We start from the raw sequence: 25,848 nt of genomic DNA, 5'->3' as shown, positions 1-25,848 counted from the left end.
GTGTAAACCATTTAGTGGGTCAATTTAACCCCGCTTTTGGTTTCGCCCCTTTTTGACCCAGTGCCGGGCTATCTACTTTCCCATAAGAAACACAGAACATATTTTTAGTGCAATGCATAAGTATGTGAAACGTGAGCAAATGGCCAATAAAGAAAGAAATACTGCAATGTAAAAAAACTAAAGTTAAACAGCTTAACTACATTTATAAGTTAACGATAAATAAGCTTCATTTTAACTGCAGTTGATTTTGGTCCAAAAGTTGGTTATTGGAATGATGTACACATGTCTATAGATGTATGTGTATTAGGATGTTGGGTGAATTGGTATTATTGTATTTAACCAAGGTAACACGTCACCAAAGTAAGTAGTGAAGTTGTGCATTATATCAAGGATCACAATGAAAATAACTTTTTTGTGATTATCCTTGACAAATGAATGTATTTGGCTACTTTGACTCATAAAGCTGGATTGGATTTATTAGACAATCAAACTCTAATGATATTGAACTAACTTTAAATATCTAGTTGTATTTTTTTATATCATTTAAGTTCAGTTGACTAATAAAGCTAATTTGATCAAACTTAAAGACAGCTGAAATTGTTGACATCTTTTACAGTGTGTTAATACGTTTGCCTAAAGATCACTTCTAACATTCTGAATTCTGGAGTCTAATTTCAAATGGACCACCTTGCAAGTTTTTGGTATAGTATGTATTTGCATGTTTATTATAACGTCTTCAGGTTAAGGTGCTCATCTGTAATGAATTGAGTCTCTTGTGTGCTTTGCATTAGTTGTTGTTATGATGAGCACGGAGTAGCTGCCTATACAGGGAACATTTGAAATCGTCTGGTATATAATTATAATATAAGTATGGCAGCTCACTGTGTTTTGGAATGAGGTGCTTATTCAAACTCTAAATGCACTTATTCAGCAAATCAATCAGATTTTATTCATGGCAATATTTTATTTCACGTGGCGCTGAAGCTCCGGCTCTCTGCGTCTGTGTGAAGTCTAGGCGGGTTATAAATATTTTGATCGATTGTCTTTTCATCCTTTAGAATGATTTTAATGAGCCAAACTACACTATGTACTGATTCAGCGGTTTGAAAGATCGCGTGCATTGACAGACTGCGTCTGTATGGCACAAACACCATAATTTGAGGCTATCCCAGCATTCCTTGGGTTTATCATTAAACATGTTAAAAACAAGAAACAGACTTTTTTATTGCATCGAAGTTTTCATGCTTAATTACAATACGAGACCGGATGGACATTTGCAGAAAAATATACAAAATGTGTCATCAAATATCAAAGTTTAATTTAATTGCTTCCATAAGTTGTCATTTTTCCAAGTGATGGCATGGTGAAAGGTAAGCATTCTGAACTGCAATATTCATTGTGCTTTTAATATTCTAGTCTGAACTTTGCAGTGTTGGAATGTAAACAGCACCTGGAGAGGTGCTGCGCAAAAGCTCACTAATGAACTGTAGATGGTTCAGATGATGTTTCAGAAGAGAGACACACAAACACAATCCTTCCCATTCTGACAGACAATAATGCAGATCGCAGACAGGTGCTGCGTGGTGTAGCCTTGTGTTTTCTGTATCGTGTCGATGTCGGGTGGAGCTTGTGCGTATCTACAGTAAATAGAAAGGGAGAGAGAGAGACAGCAGTCTGGATTCTTCTGATGGGGTCTGGACTGAATTACAAAATGAAGCTTGTTAAGAAACATGACTCTGAGAGAATCAGTTTCTCACTCCAAAGAGGTACATGATAAAAATGAGATTGAAGTTTGTTAGCTATCCTTCTTGTTTCTATTGTTTAGGGATGGGACATAATGTTGTGATCTGCCATTAAAATGTCAGCCTTACTGTAAAAAAACATACTTTGACAGATTTTTTATGTATTTTTAAAATATGATACAAATACGTGAAATTCGAGAAAAATACTTTACAATGGTTCTTTTACAGTGAAAACACAATATTTACTGTTTATTTCTGACGCCCCCGGCTGCGAGAAGATTTCCTCAAACAAGACTTTATTTTTTACTGTTTACTGAAACTTTACAATTACAGGAAATGAAGAAAAACTGGGAAAACTATTTTCAAATACAGTATACATATCCTTCTATCCTGTCATTTTACAGGAAAAATATTATTTTACGGTAAATTTCTGTTAATCCAACAGACAGAAAATGTCATTTTTTACAGTGATCCTGTATTTTCAGGAGTGTTTTTGATTCTAGGAGCCGTGTCATTTCAACAGCTGCTTGAGTTCAGTAAAAAAAAGGTACATGGACAGGTGTTAAATACCATTTAACTGATGATTTCTAATCAAAACGACAAACATTACACCAATTATTTGTCTGTTCTGTAGTATTAAAAGTAATGTTCTGTATTTCTGCCGTAATGTCGTTTCTCATTGAAAACAATCGATATAAAGCTACAGAATGTTCAAGATCTGAACTCTGTTCAAGTTGGGAAGAACACAGGACCAGGTAGTTAAACATTCAAACAGACGTTTATACGCTGCTTATATCTGTTAACACAGAAGTGAGTCACAGAATCATTTACCAATATGGACTGTGTAATGTTAAATACAATCTTTCAGTCTGATGGCTGGTAAACCTGCTATATGCTCGAAAAAAGAAAACCATTGACCTTTTCCGCAGTTCTTTGTAAAGTCTCTGTGACATTATCCAACTCAAACATATTTTCAATGGGAAATGACAGCAAAATTCAGATCCATGTGAGCTTTATTAAGGTCGTTGAGATATTTAAGAGATTATTTCAACCAAATGCTGGTTGAGCGCAGATAAACTGAGGATGTATTCTGCATTCATTGGAGTAGTACGTGGCTATAAAGTGACACACTTTGAACGGACTTTACATTGTAAGTTCATATAAAAGCCACAACCCTTGCTTTATTTCGTGGATCACGCTTCCAAGGACGAGTCTCGAACATCTTATGGTGTATTCACAGAATGATCTGAGATAAAGTCCTGCTCGCCGCATCTCTTCTGCTGATAAAACTCTCAAGCCGTAAATGAAAAACAACTTCCTGCTGAATGCATAAGAAACACGGCTGAAGAAATATATAAGCGTTATCTGGAGCTGACACGAGCGTAGGATCCAGCAGAAGAGCGCGGTGAATACTAATACACTTACTGAAAACTCTGATTCTCATGTTCCTACATTTCACAAATAAGACCTGAAACATGTGTTTACAGTTGCTACCTGAAAAAGAACACATTCACTTAAATGGCACAGAAATAATACATATTCACTTCAATCCTTATAGCCCTTTTCACAACTTTACAGTAGAAACGAAGAAAAAACAACAAAATATATATGTATATACCTTGAATACATGCTATTATCATGTATAGTACATTTATGATACACCTCTTAAAATAAAGCTGCTTTAAAGGTTCTTCACAGCGATGCCAAAGAAGAACCATTTCTTGCTTCCACAAAGAAGCGTTCAGACTTTTTCTCAGTTAGTAATGCTAATGTACATCTTATTTAGTTTTATGTTGTCAATGCCAATTCTTCAATTCAAACTAGTCAAAAGTTTAGAAAAGATTCAAATGTTTTTGGAAGATGTAAATACATAACATATTTAATTGATTTTAGATGCTCAAAACATCTTTCCCACAGATACAAATGTTCGACTCTAATGAGTTTACTATTATTCTAATAACATAAACAAGTGTTGTTTCAAGTGTTTTCAAACTTTTGACTGGTACACATGAATATTATAATTGTTTGGTTGCATCACCGCACCGTATTAAATTAGTGCGATACAGTGACATGTTGTTATTCAGTCACTGTTGAAATTGGATTGAAAATGTTGCTTCATGTAACTTCTGCCAGTATAAACACTAGTTTATATTTTAATCTCCCATAGCACACATACAGTATAATATAATGAGTAATGAATGTAACGCATGTTTTTGCTGCAAAGTTCAACACCTGCGAGTGCAAAGCTTTAGAAATAAAGCGAATGCACAGTTGAGCTCAAAATGATTTTACCTTCAAAACCTGTTGAGAAAAAAAGTTTTCAATTTGGCCTTGTTTTTATTTGCGAGAGGCATTTTTTGGCATTATTTGTGTGTTGTTGACGTTGAGTGCTACTTGTGTTCATAAAGGTGAAGAGTTTTGTTTAATAAGCCATCATGTTGAACGTTATCTTTCAATATATTGAGTTTGAGATATTTGACATATTACACACATATATTATTACCATTTCTTTTTTAAATACGGTCAAAAACTATAAAATTACATAACAAGACAACACATTCACAACAAAAATGGGGAAAACTATTAAAAAAAATAATTTTACATTACATTTCTGTTTTTCCAGTTAAAAGATCCAGTTTTTCCAGGATCATAAAAATAAAGGTGCTTAAATGGTTCTCCAAAGCCTTAGAAGAACCTTTTGGTTCCATAGTGAACCTTTAACATCTGAAGAACCTTTCTGTTTCAAATAAGGTTCTTCAGATGATCAAATAGTAAGAAAGAGATGCTTCTTTGAAGAACCTTTGACTGAATGGTTCTTTGTGGAATCAAAAATGCTTCTCTCAAAAATAAAGGTGCTTAAAGGTTGATCACAGCCATGCCATAAAATAACCATTTTTGGTTCCACAAAGAACCATTCAGTCAAGTCTGGCATTCAGCCGTTCATTAGCTTCCCAGCTTTTGGTGTAGTCCAACATTGAGAATATTTAAAAGAAAAATGAAGAAAGGCCCATGTGGGGTTTTAACTAAAGCTTCACTTTCTTCTCCAGCTGCACACCATCACTCATTGTAATAAATGTGATTCCCCACACGTGTGCGCGTACCAGCAGTCGACTGAATGACCGTAAATAAAATTAACTTTCCATACGGCAAGTCCAAACCATCACCTGGAGAAACACGTCGCACAGCCGTGTATTGATCGCAACGTGAACGTGAACGGAATATTTCACTGAAGGACCATATGTCGTATGTGAGTGAGAACGTGTGTGAGTTTCATCCGGGGAGTAAACCACCTTGTTTAATATTCACTCCAGGAATTCTGCACACATTCGGATCAGTCGATTCAAGCTTCATGGTCATTTTTCTTTATGTTGTTTAAATGGCTAATCTGCATTGCAAATGGTCTTTTTTGATGAATGAGAGAAAAATCACTGCGATGTCTGCATCTGAACCATTGGGTTATCAAAAAGATACCAATGTTCAGATTGTAGATGTCAAATATTTTGGATTTGTGTAAATATGATGTTTGAGTTTATATTGAGGTCTTCAATAATTTTGACTTGACAAATCTGAGCTCAGTTTGACACATGATTGACATCTAATGACAAAGACATTTCTGACACGTCTGACTCTTTCTTAGGAGACACAGATGAGACAAAAGCAAGTTTCCATTTGCTCTCCATTTAATCTCACTGATGTCTAGCAGAAACAATTGAGATATCCAGGAGATCCCATCTGTGATTTTACTTTCTTAATGGTGTAGTTCACTTCAAAATGTGATTTTAAATAAGCGCTAACCCTTAAAGGAGTAGTCCACTTTAAGATTAAGTTTATTTTTAAGAAGCGCTTTCCCCTAAGGGAGTATTTCACCTCAAAATTTGCCCCATTCACTTTCCATAGTCATTTTTATTCGTACTATTTTTATTTTGAGGTGAACTGCTCTTTAAAGTCTAAAATCTAAATTGATGTGCATTGTTTGAAATAAGTTATCTTATATAAAGACCTATGTGATATGACGTCATGTATGTTTCTTTTACGTAGATATCTCTTTTTCTTTTGTTATTATCCGCGGTCTTGTTGTAATTCTGTGTTTTAAGTGCGTGTGCAGCATGTAGAGGTCTGTTGTGTGCGTCTGGCTCTGTGGATGTCGTGACAGGGGGTCACGGATGAATGTGTACCCCTGTCATTTCAGCCTCATTTACACCATCGCTAAACACACACAACAGTTTTTATTCAGCCGCTGTAAATGGTCCAGACAGTGCAAACATTTCAGCTCCATACCAACATGAGGTTTATTTTCCCCAAACCCAAAGATTTTTCCACTTCACAGAATCTTGCTTCACTCTCATTATCTGCTTCCAGAAACCATCTTTAGCTTTTCTGGTTTTTGAAGTGAGTCTCAAGCTTACTGAAACCGTCCCCTGAGACCTCTTTGGAGATTTGTCTGGTTTGTCTTATTCTGGTTGAGGTCTGGCTTCTGCATGGAGTGACTCAGTTAAGTTTGCATTAGTTCCCATCCAATGCATCTAAACAGAAAGAGAATTCATGCCAACAAACCGACTGAGAATATATATATACATACACACACATTTATGCTCTTTTGAATGCTTGTTCAAGATGAATCTTCAGTCATTTACAGCTGTGCACAAAACCTTTAAAGACATAAAAGCTACAATGTTTTTGTGTTTTTTATGTGACCAAACATTCTTGTCATTCATGTTTGTATGTGACATTCGGTTTCATTCAGGCAATAATTACATTTTCTAGCAATCTCTTAAGGTTCATGTCATACGGTTCCCTCATAAATATATATTTTACCCCTTTATTCCCCAAACTGTGCATATTGTTCCCCTTTATCTACACATGTAGAGGTTCATTATTGTTACAATTACGCTGTAAATCCAGTTTAAACATGCGGTGCATTGCGGGCCGGAATCTGAAGCGATACCACAAAGTCAAAAGATATTTGCTTTAGAAATGTTATCTTCACTTCTCTGTCATCCCCATCAACATCAACATCTTGTGCAGTAGATTGAAAGAAGTAACGCAGGTGTAATGGTTTTATTTGTGTCCTGTGGTCATCTCACTTTCTCTGACACACTCGTGCTGAGGGTTCTGATGACACACACTGGGTAAGAACGTGCGGTTGAGCTCAGAGATTCTTACATAGATACTTATTTACACTTTATTTTGTACCGTTGTGTGTGTGACTTAGCAGCCCCTCATCCATGAGTTAAAGAAGCACATGTCTGCGTTCGTGTTTCTTTAATAACATAATATTTGTTTCATTTATCTTACTTTATTTATTCACCTTTGGCACTTTCAAAGAAATTTATTTTAAAAAAGTCTGGTAATTCTGGCACTTTTTGCCAGCTTAAAGAGTAAATATTTATGGATTTCTATGGTCCTACTTTGGTTTATGAAGTGTCCAACAACAAGTTTATGTACATACACGGTGTAAAAACACGTTCATTTTCTAATAATGTCTTTCGGTCACACTTCAGTAGTACGGGGATATTCTCATTATTAACTATAGTTGTTATTAGCATCCCTATTATTGGCATATCGGCTGTTTATTAGTACTTATAAATTCTGCATGTCCATACCCTACATTCCTCATCCTACCCAATACCTAAACCTAACAACTACCTTACTATCTATTAATAAGCAACACATTAAGAGTTTATTGGGGAAAACTTGTAGTTAATGGTTTGTTAATAGCGAGAATTTCCCACTATACTGAAGTGTGACCGACCTTTCTTCTTGACTGACTCTCAAATGATTCTTCTGGCGATTAATCCGTCTTATTCCCCTTTCTGTCAGTCTACTCTGATCTGATTGGTCAGATGATCTAGTCTGTTGTGATTGGTTTACCGCTGCAGCGTCGCAAATGGAACGAAGGCGGGCTTTACACTGAGTGACACACATCTGACCCGGAACTGAAATTAGAACGACAGACGACTCGTTCGCGTGTTTTAGAGTCGACTCCTTTTTTTCCAAGACAATGACTTTGACATTCATTCACTTTCGGTTTAACATTCACACACAGCATGAAATGTCATTTTAAGGACATTGTAATAGTTAGTCTTTGATACCTGCTAACACGTTCTACCCATTATATGTTATTTTGCAACTGTGAATTTACATGTCACATCCTGCATTACATTTAATGATTTAGCAGACACTTTTATCCAAAGCAATTTACAAATAATAGAGCATTTTGTCTATTAACATTAATTCGTCTAACCCTAACCGAACCATAAAACTGAAGGTCTCAAAGGGTAATAAAAAAATTAAGTGTAACCTCTTTGTCTTCCTCCAAGGAAAATGTAGTTATCTCACCTACTTGTATTCCTCATGTTGTTTAATTTTAAATGGTAAAAGTGTCAATTTACTTTAAAGAGACTTTAAAAGGGAACAGAAGTCAGACGTTATCATTTGTAAAGCTGTATCCTCACCAGATGTAGTACAAATGTACTATAAAACACTGAAGTTTCATCTTTTTTCTTGTTGCAGATTATTGAAACTCAGATTTCGCATGGAAAAGATTTATTCTGATCATGTCTCATGATTTTATGCAAATGAGACAGTGACACGATTTATCATGTGTAAGATCCTGTAGTCAAGTGTCTGCGAATGAAAACTTATTGTTACTGTAGGTGATTCTGTTGTTCTGTATAATTAGTCTCTGCCACATATAGTCGCATTATTAGAAAGAATGATGCATAAAAAATTGTGTCAGAAACACTTATGCATTACATAAATAATAACCATTCATGATATGATGCATGATATTCTTTGCCGACATTTGTAAACAAACAAACGTTTCCTTTGCAGAATATTTATTTTTAAAGATAAGAAATTAAAGTGTTTAAACATAATTTCTGACAAATTGCTATTTACCTGTTTAGGACAAAAAACAATTACTGCACGGAACCATGATACAGTGATGTCATCAAAGTGATGTCATCATATTTTGTTGATATCTGGAGTTATTCATAGAATAATTGTCATCGCAATAGTGTGGAAAAGCTGTGGTTTTACTGTTGTTCCATGACCAAACATGGCAATATCGTAGTACTGTAAGTGTATGGACTCTTGTACAGAACAATAACTTCCAGATTTGTCTCGATCACTAGTCCTCTCATTGTTTCTCTTTCTGGCACACACACAACATATAAACAATCCGCTGTAATCGATAACTTCATTTTTGCTTTTGGCATGAGCTTAAAAAGGTTTGTTATTCATTACCATTGTGAGTACTTGCTGTGATTTCCAATGAAACGCACACACACACACACACACATTCCAGCACATAATTGTTCATGGTTTGACTGAAACAAATGAAGCTTGGCCTGGGGCCGGGGCGACTCTCCAGATTAACAGTCGATTGGGTCTCAGCGCTGGGAATTGTCAGATGTTTAGTCATTTATTTGAATCATTTATCCATATTCTTTTCATAACTAGTGACGTCACAGACATGACATTTGCATTGTGATGTTCGACTCTCTAATATCTCAATTGTTTCTCCTAGGAATCGATGCGAGTAGATGGAGAGCAAAAGGAAACTCATCTGTGTCTCGGAGGCAGAAATGTAAATAAATGTTGAATACAGTGATCTGATTTTAATAGCTGTATAGTGAAGTCAATTCTAAACTTCACCGAGGCCTGTAAAATCATCTCTACACACCCGTGACAGGTTTACAGTGAACGGGCAGACTGAGGTTGCATGCTTGGAAATTCCTTAGAAATGCTAATTCCAGGAGGGATCACGAATCTAAGTCAGACACAAATGTCAGCTGATTCTCTCTCTCTCTCCCATATTTCAGTATTCGTAAAATATTTTAAAAATGAAGGCAAGAATGCCTTTGGAAATGGTTCCCCACAACACAAATCTTCATTATTTATTCCAAACCTGTCTGAACGGTCACTCTGATCTTGATCTTTTTTTTAATCAAATGCAGATTTAAGAGCTTCTGGTCGTCATTTAAAGCTACTGATCATCTTCAGAAGACTATATCACACCTGCCATATGGATTTCTGCCTGAAAAGCATACGCGTTTGCAATGACATGACGTGGGTGAATATCTCCTATATAGTTCCCTACATTCGTTCACTACTGTTTACCCAGAATGCATTCTGATTTTGAGTGTACACTCGCTCACTCATTATTTCCCATGATACAACACGATCGCCTGATTAGAATCAGCTGGAGGAGAGTGACCGTTAATGCCACGAATGTACATTTATACACTTGTGTTTGTTCTTGTTGGCAATTATTTTTTACTTTTTGGGAATGAACAGATTCAATCAATGTTATATACACTAGTGTTTCATTTTGAATATAAGTCATTTTAATAAACGTAATAAATGTAATAGTAAATGAACATGACAAACATTCGTTTTTGTATCTTTATTATAAACTAATACAATAGACGTGACTTTAACATTTTACAAAACAATCCATAAAGCCACACAGGTGAAATATAAGCGTTTTGACGAATGTCTGCGACAGGACTGTCAGATGCAGGATATAATACGTCAGTGTCCAAAATTGTTCACTCGATTTCATTCACTTCTTCCCCATATAGTGGACTATTAAGCATTCGCAGGGAATAGTGAATGAGCGAACAAGTGAGTGAATTTAGACACAGCTTGTAGCTTCAGAAAAAAAATCCCTTAAGGCACCGGCAAAACAGAAAAATGGGTGATGAGAATTTAGCATTTAAGAGAAGCACAGAGAATGTGGAAGGCGTCTGTATTCAGCCATTTTATGTAAGAGCGCTTCTAAGGCTTTCCCCGGGGCTCTTGAAATGATTGAGATATTGAGATGAAGCAGCTGAGAGAGGTGTAAGTGTCTCTAAACATTCTCTTCCCAGGACGTGCATGCGCTTTTCTTGCATCGCAAACTCTCTAGGCCGCGCATGCCTCCAGTTTAAAGTGTGATGGTCTTTATCAAACCCTATAAATGATGCACGCGTCCCTGGTCGCCGACTGAAGACGTGCTGATGAAATCTAAAAGTGTTTTGAAAGCAAGACATTTAAAGATATGCATAATGTTTGCTCAGTGTTTACTTCTGGAAAGGATGTGAGTGAGTGAATGTGTGCGTGTGTTTCTGTAGAAAACTGACCCCGAGAGCAACTCATCAAAGTGCTGGAGCGTTTCTATGTGTAAAATATTGCTGAAAACTGTAGAATTTAAATGACATGAGCTAAATAAAATCTGTGTGGTTGGCAAAACTCACTGCTACAAGTGATATTTATGGTTGCTATGGGGTTGCTAGGATGTGGTTGCTAGGTGGTTTCTCATCCTCATGTCATTATATCATGTCAGTCTATACTCTATATGTATACAATAATTTTGTTCTAAACTTTTGGGGTGATACACTCTTAGAAAATGTGCTTCAGAGGTTATTTGATGCCATAGAAGAACCCTTTGGCTCCACAAAGAACCTTTAACATCTGAAAAACCCTCCTGTTTCACAAAAGGTCCTTTGTGGTGAATAAAGGTTCTTCAGATGATAAACAAGCAAGAAAAAGATGATTCTTTCTATCTATTGCATCACTGTGAAGAACCTTTTAAGCAGCATTATATTTAAGAGTCTGCTGAAAACCTGTCAATGAGAAACAACTCGTACCTTAAGTGTTTTTATCAAATAGTTGACCTTGATAACTCTGGCTTACACTGGCTCCCTGTTGCCGCCCGCATAAAGTTCAAAGCTTTGCTCCTGGCCTACAAGACCAACACCGGATCTGCACCATCGTATCTCCACTCGCTAATGCAGATCTATGTTCCTGCCAGATCACTGCGGTCTGCAAAGGAACAACGACTAGTGGTACCATCCCAAAAAGGAAAAAAGTCACTCTCCCGTACCTTCTCTGGATCTGTTCCACATTGGTGGAATGATCTACCAGCTGCCACAAGAACAGCAGACTCGGTTGCCATCTTTAAAAAACGCATAAAAACACATCTCTTCCGTCAACATGCCGCGGATTGATTTGAACATAATTATTTTCCCTTTCTTTCTTCTTATTAAAAAATAATAATAATCAAAAATACTAACCTCTCTATTCTTAGCTTTGTATACTGTACTAGGCTTTAATGGACTAGTTTGATGCACTTATGTATTTTGTTGCCTATGTTGTTATAATTGCTTCCAATGTTTCCTCATCTGTAAGTCGCTTTGGATAAAAGCGTCTGCTAAATGACTAAATGTAAATGTTCTGTAACCTTCCCCATATTCATATAAGAAAATCAATCAGCCCTTTACGGTAAAAAAACTAAACGAAAGCCCAAACTTGAAACTTTAGCAGTGAGGTGACGGATAAGAACTGTATGTTCTTTCGAATATTGCTTGAAGGCGAAGCATTGAAACGCCCTTTAAAGGAAGCAAATATAACATTTCATGTTGTCTAGCAGATTGTGTAAAACCCAAGGTCATCTGCTATTCTCTTCTCGCTGGACTTCATCCAGTGTTATTTTAAAGTTATCTCTAAATATTTCTGTCTGCCGTCCTGACTAGAACAAACTTCGGTGTACAAATACAAGCCAAAAGATTTCATCCAACAATCCCTGCACAGCCCGTACAAAAATAATTGTATTCAAGCGTATGGTTTATTTATAAAAAAGTTGACTTTCAGTCTAGATTTGATGTAATTCTCAGGAAAAAATGACACTTATATTTGACTTACACTGAAAGTATATTTGGCATGTACTTGTACTTAATGTTGACAGAACAATACCAACATCACACAAGAAACCACATAGCAATCTTTAAAAAGCCATTCAGCTCTGTCAATGTTGTTTTAGTAGTTGTTTTTATATCTGACTTATGTTTCATGAAACGACTGTCAGGTTCTGAACACATGCTTCTCTAGATTAAGTTTTTACCGTTCATCACAAGTATTTTAAGAGCCATTAATAGAGCGGGCATATCTAGGGTGTTGATGTCAAACGACTGCATTTGCTGGATTCAAACATTTATGAAAGGATAACAAGAGAGCTGATTTGCATTTGGAGTTAATGGACACTCTTAAAGGATGTTTATTTTACATCTGTATCCAAGGAGACCAGCAGCAGCAGGAGGATGGATTGGAAACAGATATTTTACTGTTGATCAGTTAAAGAAAAACTTTAGTATCATCATAATTATAGTGTTAATTTAAGAAAGAGATGGAGAGCGAGAGAGATGGAATAAGACTTGGTCTTAATATGCCTGCCTGCATACTTCAGGATATAGTGATGAAAATGCAGTTGTATGGCAGTGAAAAGCTATTTAACATCAAACAGGACCTATGCTAATTGCCTTCCCACGGGTGTCTAAGAGCTTGAATGGTTTTAAATTATATTTGATCAAATTAGCCTCAATCAAATCTCAATCAAAACATCCACAGGTGAATAAACAACTACAGGTAACGTTCACAGTTAAGTAAACAACTACATGTAACATCCACGGGTAAGTAAACAACTACAGGTAACTTCCACAGGTAAGTAAACAACTACAGGTAACATCCACGGGTAGGTAAACAACTACAGGTAACTTCCACGGGTAAGTAAACAACTACAGGTAACATCCACGGGTAAGTGAACAACTACAGGTAACTTCCACAGGTAAGTAAACAACTACAGGTAACTTCCACAGGTAAGTAAACAACTACAGGTAACATCCACGGGTAAGTGAACAACTACAGGTAACTTCCACAGGTAAGTGAACAACTACAGGTAACTTCCACGGGTAAGTAAACAACTACAGGTAACATCCACGGGTAAGTAAACAACTACAGGTAACATCCACGGGTAAGTAAACAACTACAGGTAACATCCACGGGTAAGTAAACAACTACATGTAACATCCACAGGTAAGTAAACAACTACAGGTAACTTCCACAGGTAAGTAAACAACTACAGGTAACATCCACAGGTAAGTAAACAACTACAGGTAAAGTAAACTATAGGTAACATCCACAGGTATCCTAACAGCTACAGGTAACATCCACGGGTAAGTAAACAACTACAGGAAACATCCACGGGTCAGTAGAAACTGCAGGTAACGTTAACAGCTAAAGGAAAAATCCACGGGTAAGTAAACAAGTACAGGTAACATCCACAGGTAAGTAAACAATTCCAGGTAAAGTAAACAATTACAGGTATTATGCCGACCACAGGGCACTAAATGAAGTCTCATATGGTATAGTTTTTCACGCCATGTTTAAATGGTCTCTTATACTGTCTTTCAGTTTGAATAATTTGCGTAATTTAAAGCGCAAGCGTCAGACTTTCTTTCTGTAATCCGTTTCATCTCTGAAGCCCATTCACAGCACGACTGACTCTTTTTAATTGAAGTTCAGACCTTCACAAGAGACAGCAATCGCTCTGGATTCATTCATTCAGTCCACACATGAATTCATCTTTCTGTCCTTTCCAGCAGAACTCATTTTGGAGATGAACGCTAATGAAAATCTTTGTGTTAGACACTTTCAGCTCGACATGCTGAGCGTGTCTAGCCAAACGGGAGTGTTTTATAGCTGGATCGATCACTCCGAGTGAAAAGAGAGAAGGTTACTTCTGTCAAACAGCACATAGACAAGGTGCTTAAACTAAACCTGCATCTGACCTTTGATTGACCTTTCACTGATCAAGAGGACACACGAAGGTCATTCCCACACGGACACTTTATCGCTCTTTCTTTGTTTAGGAGATTTAATAATGTTGTTCTCATTTCTGTCTGATGCAAGTATGAGCTTTGTGTTATATGTTCCTTTAAGAAGAAACAGAATTATACTTACAGTAAGAATATGGCCTCATAAAGCTCATATCATTTGTTTTGGAAAGAATGCGATCAGAAATGTTGGATTTTATATTTCAGTTTTGCAGACTTTAATACTGTAAATTAACAGATAACCTGATGTCTGCTTCGGACAGCTCTGAAATGAAATGGAGAACAAATGAAGACTTTGCTTCGCTTGTTTCTCTAATAAAAGACCCCAACGACCGCATTTGTCTCTTATAGAGTTTCAGAGAAGCTGTGCTTAGAAATACAAAAGTCTGTTATCGATAGTCAGAGAAACATATCTGGTCAAATTATTTATGAGCTTCAAACATTGAAATAAAATCCTTCTGAGAACAAATTCTCTCAAATGAACAACATCTGAGCAATAACATGAGTGGGTGTTCAGGTAAATCTGAACCCTCTTTCTGAAAATATCCCAGAGAAGATTCTCTCGCTTTCCTCTGTATTTTAATGCATTGGTGTGTTGTTGAACATTTGCTTATTTACAAAATCAGTCTGGAGTGAGAAACTCACGGATTAGATTGATCACCTCGTGGCTGTGATCATGAAGCCTCTTCACATGCACACTCTGTCTATACGCCGGCGGATGAACACGCTGACCATTATAATGCGTTTAGGAATAATGAGAAAAGATACAAAACGGAACGTTTGTGAAATGTTGATGGATTCGTTTTGGCAGGTGTACCTGCAGGCTTACGTTTGCATTGCAGACACACCGCATGATTTAAAGTCACAGCTCTGCTTTGTGTGTCTTAAGAGCACCTGACTATCGTCCGCATCTCCAACAGCGTCACAGTGTTGGGCATCCTCGGACACAAGAGCCATTAGAGTAATGTTTGGTCTGACTGTGGTGTGATTAACACAACCGTCTCACTTTAACTTGGGAGTATATAACAGTTATAAGGATGCGAGTCGATATGTTGCTATGCCGCTAAGGTGTTCTGCTTGCTGGTTGCATACTGGTCCATGCTAAATCAGCTCTGTCATATTCCAGTCTGTAGATTTTACTTGTTTATTTATTCACCAGGTGAAAATAGTTTTCATTTATGTCCTATTTCTTCAGTGTGGCTGCTACCCCTTACAAAAATATACTATACTTGAAGTTCATTCTATTAAGAACTCTTTAAATAAACATTTTAAGTGTAGGCTACTCTGTGTAGTAAGTATACTGATAACAATGTACTAGTGTACTTGCAAGTGTACTATCAATTCAAAAATCCACTTGTAGGAGTATTTTACGTACAAGTGGGTGTGTGGAAAAAAGTGATAGTTTCCTTAAATAAATGAGTAAACACACTTGACTACTAGTCAAGTATACTTAAAATGATGAATTATATCGCTTATTGCTTCCTGAATTTGTAAATCGCTTTGGATAAAAGCGTCTGCTAAATGACTAAATGTAAATGTAAAATACTCTAACCTGCTAAAGGTTCTTCATAGCATCGAAAAATCACTTTTGGTTCCCCAAAGATAAATTAGACAAACATTTTCATTTCACTTTACTTATTTTACATGAATATTTTACTCCATTAAAATAATTTAGTAGCGAAACAGCAATTTATCTCTAGTCAAGATTTATAAAATAAATTGGAAATGACATGTAAAGCCAGTTTGATTAAACCTTTTTAATGTAAAGCAGCAAACAAAATATTAAGTGTACAGTTTAATGTTCATTTTATATAAAGTCTTCTTGTGTGACGAAAACAATAAATCCATTCATTTGAGAGCTTTTGTAGCGTTTTTAAGCAGTAATTTTACATTATTTGCAGCTCAAGTCTCCTGGACAGTCAGCCCTGATTAGATGATGAATTTATTCTCCACCACCCAAGCGAACAGGACGAGTGATGTTCTTAAGATGAATTCTTGGCATTGGGTTTGTTGAAATTCCTCACCACACTAATAAACACAGATAAACACTTTTATTTTCTGCCAGATTAGAGCTGTTTATGGTCACAGAAAACAGTGTGTACCTCTTTTAAAGACTACAGGCTGTGTTTAAACATTTGCTAACATGTGTAATCCCAACACGGATCAATAATTCTGTCTCTAATCAGCGTGTTTGAAAGAACAACAGAACGTGGTGATTTCAGGACGCAGGTATCATTGATCCGGGTTTATGACATCTAAACAAATCCAACACACTGTCATCATAGAGCGGGAGGAATCCCATCCATCGCTTTGAAGCTCATCTATGACGTTCCTGACATCTCTCTGAATAGGAATGTTCTGTTCTGTTTGGCTTGTGTTGAATTCAAGTTTTCTTTGAATTAGTCCTGGAGGGAAAGATGATGGAAGGCTGGCTGGGGCTGTCCTACCTTAATAACAGGACACTTGTTTCCAGCCATATTTAGAGTTTGAGCGCTATGTGTTCATCTCAACATCTGGAGCTCATTTCATTCAGTCTGAACCAACATATAAACAACAAGCGAAGGACAGCTTGGAGCAGACCAGCACATTGTGATCTTTTTCCATCACTGCAGTTTGTTTTTGAAATTCATAAATGACATCTATTCAGAATATGAAAAAGAACACACCTGCACTGTATTTTTAACATGCAGTTTACTGAAAGAAAGAAAGAAAGAAAGATTGAATGCATGTAATCCGTTTCACAGAAGACTGTGCTATATTTCCTATTTCTGTCAGGTCAATGTGCTTGATGTATTGTAAATCTGGCCGCCTGGAGTCTTTCACATGAAAGCGAGATACAAGACATGACGGCGTGAAACGCTCTGACAGCGTTGTGCCAAACTGTTATCATGACCCAGACAAGCGTTGCTTAAATGTTGCATTATTAATGTCCATCGAATCTGATGATATTCAGATTATCATCAAGACTTGTGCTCGGTAAGCAATCCTCACTGAATTTGTTTTGTGTGCGTGAGTGTGTCACATTTTCAGATTTTAATACGATAGGTGACTTCCCTTAACCTCTCTCTGTCTCTCTCTGTCTCTCTGTCTCTCTCTCTCTCTCTCTCTCTCTCTCTCTCTCTCTCTCTCTCTCTCTGTCTCTCTCTGTCTCTCTCTCTGTCTCTCTCTCTGTCTCTCTCTCTCTGTGTCTCTCTCTCTCTCTCTCTCTCTCTCTCTCTCTCTCTCTCTCTCTCTCTCTCTCTCTCTCTCTCTCTCTCTCTCTCTCTCTCTCTTTGATCTGACATCGCTAATGAAAACTATTCACTGTAGGATTTCACTTTCCAAATCATATTATTAAAACACTGAGCGAATCAATGGCATGAAGATGACTTTCTGGTATGTCTAAAGACTTTAAACCTTGTTATCCCTGCAGCAGTGTACTTGCCTCATTTGTCCAAAATCTTTTGTATTTATTTTTAGGTTTAAATATAAATTGTAAGGTTTTCAGTCTGGACTTCTGCACCCCACTGTGTGCACTCTTACGTGTCTCTTGGGCAGAAATACACAATTGAAAGGAAAAACATGAAACTGAAGTTTATTTATTTTCATGTCTTGTTTTTCTCAGTGTAAAAGCATTGTTCTTCACGTGTGTATATGTTCTCAATCTCAGTGGTAAAGTCATGGCGCTAACAATGCCAAGGTCATGGGCTCGATCCCCAGGGGATTACACATACTTAGAAACAAATGTGAAGGAAAATGCAATGTAAGTCACTTTGGATAAAAGCATCTGCCAAATGCATAAATGTAAATGTTTACTGTCGCTGAAGATAAAGTATTTATAGAAAAATGAAAATTCATTCTGGCCCGTTTACTTATTTCATCCTGTTTACTCTTTACTAACTCATTAAAAGGCTTACGTCTTTAACTGGCAAATTAACAATGAATTGGCTATGGATATCATCCTTCAGGCATAATAAACCATTATCATTAAAAACATTTGCTTTGTCTTTTTATTGTTAACAAGATATTATTCCTCTGATTCATCTGCAGACGTACAGACGATTGTTTCAATGCCGTCTCAGGACAGAAGTCTATTCTCCTCCCATATTTGTATTTTTCCTCTGAGTTTTAAAGGTAACCAAAACAACAACAAAATCTGTATTTCATGTAGCGGTAACATCTGTCTGCCCTTGTGAAATGTTGACAGAGCAAGCGACATAAATTAAAATCAGGATCAAGAATCGAGCTCAAAATGTCAAATACATTTTATGTGATTTGTTTTGAATCGGGTGATGAATTCCTACAATTAAAAACGTGTACAATTACATTTCTTACCCAATAGTCCCACTGGAGAAAGTGTTAATTTGGCCCCTTGGGTGATTCATTACCAATCTGATTATAGCCAGACATCCCATCGAGATGCAAGAGAGGTGAATTAAGACTAAAATACCAATGTGATCAATCAGGTTTGGATGTAAAGCAAACAGACGGGCTGGTATAAGTGATGGGGCCGACACAGAGATGTTAATAGAGAGAGAGAGAGAGAGAGAGAGAGAGAGAGAGAGAGAGAGGATGAGAGATTTTCTGTCGAGAGTCGGGCTGCTAAGATTCATCACTTTTAAGACGTAATCGTCAGCAGATATTTGTTTGTTTAATTGACAGCATTTCATGCATGTTTTTCCCTTGTGGCCAGAGAACTTAAAGTAGAGGAATCATGGAAACAGATTTTTTTCTGCTCACTTGAAATCCTTCAAACTTTTTTTAACACCCACTTGGAAGCAGATTTGTGTACTATTCTTAAGAATGGCTTGTAAGAAAAACGTTCCAGAATAAGTTCTCGCTAATGTCACTTCATTTAATAAATGAAGAAATTGACATGTATATAGTTTACACACCATTTGTTATGTCATAATTATGATGTCACAACATCTGAGAAATATCTTCAGCATAGCCAAAGTAATGCATTTAATGAAGCTTTATCCCCAAAAGTCATTTCGTTGTGGGTTTCCACCATTGGATAAATAGTTGATGTTGTGAAACTGTGCTCAGAATGGCTGTTGTTGGAAAAATCATTCTGAAAAAAATTACTTGTACAATTAACCTAATAACATCTTCCAAACAATTTGCATGAATATTTTTTAAGTAAAATGTGCTGCTTTCATTAAGGAAAACCTTACTAACCTGAATAAAGTAAAACAGACCAATTTTGATGAACTTTTAACACATTTAAATGCGTAAGTAATTTAATGAATAAAAACATTTAAGAAATAAATAATTTAAAGGGATAACATAGCTTCCTGGAACTATCTTGTGGCTCCAAGAATCTCTCTCTCTCTCTCTCTCTCTCTCTCTCTCTCTCTCTCTCTCTCTCTCTCTCTCTCTCTCTCTCTCTCTCTCTCACACACACACACACACAAAGCCAAGGTAGTTATAACTACAAAAATGATTTATGTAGGCTTAAGTAAACTTCATTAAATAGGTTTAACATAATAAAATTAAGTTGGATTTACTTAATAATTTGTTCAATTAAAATGACAAAACAATCAAATTTTAAGAACCAACATTTTTAGATTTTATTTATTTACGTTATTTTAACACAATTTCTTTGTTAAAAGGAACATAGTTCTATTTAGTATGTTTTAATAATTTCTTTTCATAAAATCTATTAAGGCACCTAAACATTTTTTCATCTTATATTTAATATGGTAGTAAAGCACCATTAAGGAATCATTGTATTATATAAAGCATAAATAAAACATGACTCAATCTCTATATCCCAACACGTCTGAAGTCAAACCGTTGATTTGTATATGCAGAAAGGTTAACATTTGAATCCTCTCAGATCTTAAATCTCTTTAGTTCTGGTGCCCTTTTGCCCACTTGGATGTCAGCAGTACATCACAATACACCTCGGCATATAAACAGAAGCTCAGACATTTGCTTATTTTGTGCTTCACGCAAGAAAAGATAAGAATCCGGGGATAGAATGACACGAGGGTGAATGAAGGGTGACAACGTTTTCATTTTTAGACTTAAATATAACACTTATCTTTAAAATTGTTCTTTTTCTTTGTGAATGTTCAGACCTGAGATGTGAGAGATTGTGAACTTTCTGTTCTGGCAAGGATCTTCCTCCACTAAAGCCCAGCTTGAGGATTTCTTCAGAATTCTTTGATCCGGTCTGAATCCCGCTGAAGGTTTGTATAAATCCCCTTTACATAAATCTACCCAAACCCTCAGACCTCCAGTGTGTTATATCACCAGCAGCTTTACACCCTGAGCTTGAATAATCTCTGCTTTGGCAGCATCAGTCGGGTTATATTTAAGGATATCACATAGTTTTGCCCACATAGGATAATTATAGTTACTGACAGTCACAGCAGACGGATTTTAAAGCTGTGTGAACAATTACAAGGATGCTAATATACACTGGCGCTAAAAAAATGGTGTGGAAATGTCATTCCATTACACATTAAATCCAACCAGGTATTTATTAGATTTCATTTAAGCTAACGTCTAACATCTAAAGAGTATGCATTGAAATTTGATGAGCAATGTTCGATTTCATATTGAGACCTTCAATAATATTGAGTTTTGATTGCAGACTTGACAAATCTGATCTCAGTTTGACACATTGTTGACGTCTCTTCTCAAACTCATGACAGACACATTTCTGACATTTTTTACTTTTTCTTCTAAGAAAAATCCGAGACACAGATGAGACCCAAGCAAAACTTTCAATTTGCTCTTGATTTAATTTAATTGATGCCCATGAGGAAATAATGGAGATATCAAAGAGATAATTTTCTGTATCTATGTGTATCCTCGACGACAGCAATGATACACAGGTGTGTTGGTTTAGAAAACAGTTCATAACAACTTTCTATCGTCTCACGTTGAGCAATTATTTGTCCATCAGCTTCTGTTTGTCGTCTGCAGGGAGAGTCGTGTTTACTGTAACATAATCCTTAAAAAAGACTTTGTTTCCTGGAGTAAGCAATCTGACGTAACAGCGGGAATCTTCTGTTCACATCAGAATTCAAGTTGAACCCCAGATGAGTAGTGAGAATAATAACTATGTTAACGCTTCACTTGCGCTCTTGTTTTAAAACAGCTGTCCGGCTCCACCGGTGGACCAGCAGCAATAAACCATGATCAAATACAGGCCCGTTCTCTTCATTCATACACTCCTGAGAGACAATGACAACATATCTCTTTTGCTCATGATGCTAAACAGATGTCGCATGTCCAACTCGAAGGGTTGGTTTCCCGTACGGGGTCTAAGCTAGTCCTAGACTAAAATAAATGTAAGACTCGCATCTGAAAATAAACCAGGGCCCTTGTTTTGTCTCAAGATGCACATCGGTGTGTTTGCATCAGTTTATTTGAACTAAAGCCTAGTCCTGGTTTAACCTAATCCCTGTCTGGCAAACCGTCCCTTAATGTTTATTTTCTTCATTTGTTAAGTTTGAGCATACGTTTTTAAGATAAGCAGTGCCACGTCTGAAGGTGGTTCTTCAATTCAGGAAACTTTTGATCATTTATAGTCTTACAAATCATTTATCAAATGTTCTGGAATAAAAATTTGATCATTCACTTCTGAAATACTGTTGATGTCCACTCCTTTTAAATACAGACAAACTTTTTACAGTGTTTTTATTTACATAAATGCTTTCTTACTGAAACTCCAGTATTATATGGAAACCGTTCATTGAAGAGACATATTTTTAATGCTAGCCACGTGTTTTCCTTTGAAGACAGAAAAGCACACGATCAGAGAGATTGGTAATGATAAAAACAATTCCTGCGGTCTTTATAAATACACAAAACACTTGATGAATGTGCATTTAACTTTGTGTGTGCCTGTGTCTTTATTTTTGTAGTGCTGGCATATCTCCCTCTGTTTTGGGCATCTCACAGAAAGTTTACGGTGTTATAACTTTATTCAAAAGTATTAAACGTAGCAGCATTCTCTCGCACACATGCCAAGACGTACGCAAGATGCATTTTTATTCTGTTTGTTTGTTTATTTTTGTCCTGCTCACTCATCGCTTTGCTTCACTGTGGACATTTCTGCTCTCCTCACTCATAAAGCAGAGATTTACTGTACACGTGCATAGACAAACACATAACAAATACAAACACAGGTTCAGCCTTGTCTCCAAGTATGAAATAATAGATGAGACAGTGATTCTTCATTCTATTTCACAGTGAAAAGAGCACAGTGAGATCCCAACACCATTGAATTTTAGAAACTGAGAAGGACTGAGAACCAAAGTGGTCTATGTTTTATATCTTGACTTCATATTTTAAGAATCATTTAAATATCCAGAAACTGGAAATGTGAATTAGAAGAATTAAGTATTATTATTATTATTGTATTTATACTTGGGTTTTTATTGTGTATATTGTAGAATATGAGAACCGGGCCGTGAACGGAGCCTCCAGTTGACAGACTTGGATATGTCAGTGATGGACTTGCAGTATATTCAGAGACATGAAGGTAAAACACATAGCGTTACACATGCTCTTATATCCAAAGTGACTTCATTCAAGAGATCTGTATGTGTGTTCATCTGAGAATCAAACACAACCTTTGCTTTGACTTTTTATGTCTGTTTAATGTTTTATCTGCCAGGGTTATGCAATCATATCTCTCGCCGGATATTGGTGTGATTAAATCACCTCATCATCTCCAGTTAATGTCAATAACATTCAATTCAAGTTTATTTCTACAATGCTTTTAATAACTTGACAGGAAAGATTGTGGGAAGGATTTATTTTCTGTTTTTGTATTTTGTCTAGTTAGAGTTTTCCCCCCATCGTGGGTGTTTGTTCTTGTTATTTATAATTAAAGTATATCTGTTAACCCCTTCATCCGTGTCTGCCTGCGCTTGGGTTCTTCCACCACGCCCACCCTCCACGTTCACGACAAAAACAGTACAGAAAAAAGAAAATGATAGCCTATAAAACATGACATTTATCAAACGAGTGCATGATATTCCTGACTCGGCCAATTTAAATCTAGATTAAAGACACATGTTTTCAGCAGAGCATTCACTTAATGCAAAATATGCTAAATAAACCAGCGGGAGACTCCTGACAGTAGATATTATTTACTAGAATAATTTAACTTGTTATATAAACACCAGGTACTGCGTTTGACCTTTTTTGTGTTTTTCGGTTTCTTATTTTCTCCTGTAAATCTGCTTCGGAACAATGCACATTTTGAAAAGCGCTATATAAATAAAATTGAATATTTTTGAAAATTGTATTTGTAAAAATGGTTGTCTGTAGGATTTTAGAATACTCTTTACGTTTCATTTGATCTTTGTTTTGAATGTTGTGTTATATGTCAGGATGGTTTTGTGCTGTTCTGAACATCATATTTTCGCTGGAGATCTGTACGTATCTCTCGTGCTGTACAAGTTCGGCTCTGTGCGTCATCAGAACTCATCGTATGTTTTTCTACAACTCTCCTTATACAAATTTAAATAAAGTAGTTACGAATTCTTGTGTGGCTGGAAAAACTAACCAGACAACAGTGAACGACGAGTTGTCGTGATCCATCTGTCAACAAAACCTTTCTGTTTGTCATAAACGTGGGGGTGTGTTATGAATTTCTCAATAATTTTTGAGAAATGTTGGAACTCTTGAGGTTTTCAGTTCACACACAATGTCTGGATTATGTATATTTTTTGAAAATCAGTTTTTGACACATTTAGTGAGCGCACAGACTCATGGGTTTGTCATTTTATAGACTGTTTCATCAGACACGCGCGTGCGCAGTCAAGTCTGTTAATGTTGTCACTTTGAAACCGTCTATACTCCACATGTCCTGTTGTTATATTTGTCGTCTAAATTCTAAAAGCATTCCTCTTCAGCATTTTTATTGTTGTTGTTTTGTCCGAGCAGAAGCACACACACTCCCTTTCCTTCATTTTTGTAACAGTGTTTCCTCCCACCTATTCCTGTCTTGAATTGTTTCGTTGTATTCCTCCTGCGTCTGGATCTCTCATTATTACTCAGCCAGTGAGGTCAGGGGTCAACGTAACCGCTTCTCATTTCCTCAGCATTTTCCCTCTTTGTTTACAGCCAATTTGAGAACGACTCATTAGACCCAGGCTCTTGAGAAAGTGAAATAAATCAAGATGGAAGAGGCCAAGAACTCAATGTTTTGGGGGAGATTGAGAAGAAGCCCATGAGACTCTAACAATGCGAACATGCGGCGGATGAGCGCTGCCCGTATAAGAGAACAAAGCCAAATCACGAAAGCTAATTGAAAGCGTTGTGTCTCTTCTCAAAGCAATGAAGCAGCTGATGAGAAAGATGATTGGGATGGGAATGAAGATCTGGCCGGGGAGCTTAACGCTAGTGTCGGTCTGGTAATAGCGAAAGCGAAGCGCTAGCATGACGCGAAAACAGATTGCATGAGAGGACTTCATTAGGGGGAATGACGTCTGGTGTGTGTGTGTTTGAATATATCTCTCCTGACTCTCGCATGTTCTTCTGTCATGTGTATGTGTTCTTACATCCAGCGATAATGTGCCTGATAAAGATGAAACTGTTGTGCATCAATTTGTCTTCATGGTGTGATTTGGAGCATAATACGTTCTTACTTTTTGCGCTTAGATCAAATAACAATTGATCATTTGTCTTAACCCAAAAATAATAATGCTGTTTAGTTGCTCTTACATTTCTCAGGAGATTTGAAAGAGTTCTCAGTTGTGTTTCAGTCTCAACTTAGTCTCAGGTGTTTCTCCGGAAACTACTTATAAGAGAATCATATGCGAGTAAATAGGCAAATCATCTGGATTTGTGTAAAGAAATGTTTAAGTTCATATTGAGACCTTCAACAATATTGACTTTTGATCGCAGACTTGACAAATCTGAGCTCAGTTTGACATCTCTTCTGAAACGCCAATGACAGAGACTCTTTTTCTCTGAAGAAACATCTGAGACACATGAAACGTTTCCATTTGCTCTCGTTTTGAGATTGAGATTTACTTTGAACGCTGTGCAAGGACTTACATTAACAAAGATGAATAAATGCTGTAAGATTTCACAGCTAATGCGTCAATCAATGTTTACAAATAGAAATCTCTTGTTTAGGTTTTGTCTTGGATTTTTTTGTTATTGGAGTTCAACAGATCAGAAAAACATTTTTTGTTTTTGTATCAAGCTGTGGAACAACATTGAGAATGAAAGTAATTAATTTTTGGGTGAACTTCTCTTTTAATTTCTTATAATCTGTAAATATTATCATCTCAACAGCATTGTCACCGAGGCGGAGGTGTGCTGGAACAGGAAATGATGTCAGACTCTTTTAAAGTGACCATCAGATCACAGAATCCTTAGGAAACTAAAGGCATCCTGAGGTCCTGTTTTTCTCATGCAGTGTGGGATTTGCAGCCCAATGCATCTGGATGTCAGCCAAACCCGTCCACAGTATGAACAAATTCCACACCAGA

The sequence above is a fragment of the Barbatula barbatula genome (assembly GCF_947034865.1).
Source record: "Barbatula barbatula genome assembly, chromosome: 18".
Classification (NCBI taxonomy): domain Eukaryota; kingdom Metazoa; phylum Chordata; class Actinopteri; order Cypriniformes; family Nemacheilidae; genus Barbatula; species Barbatula barbatula.
This window is presented reverse-complemented; position numbering follows the sequence as displayed.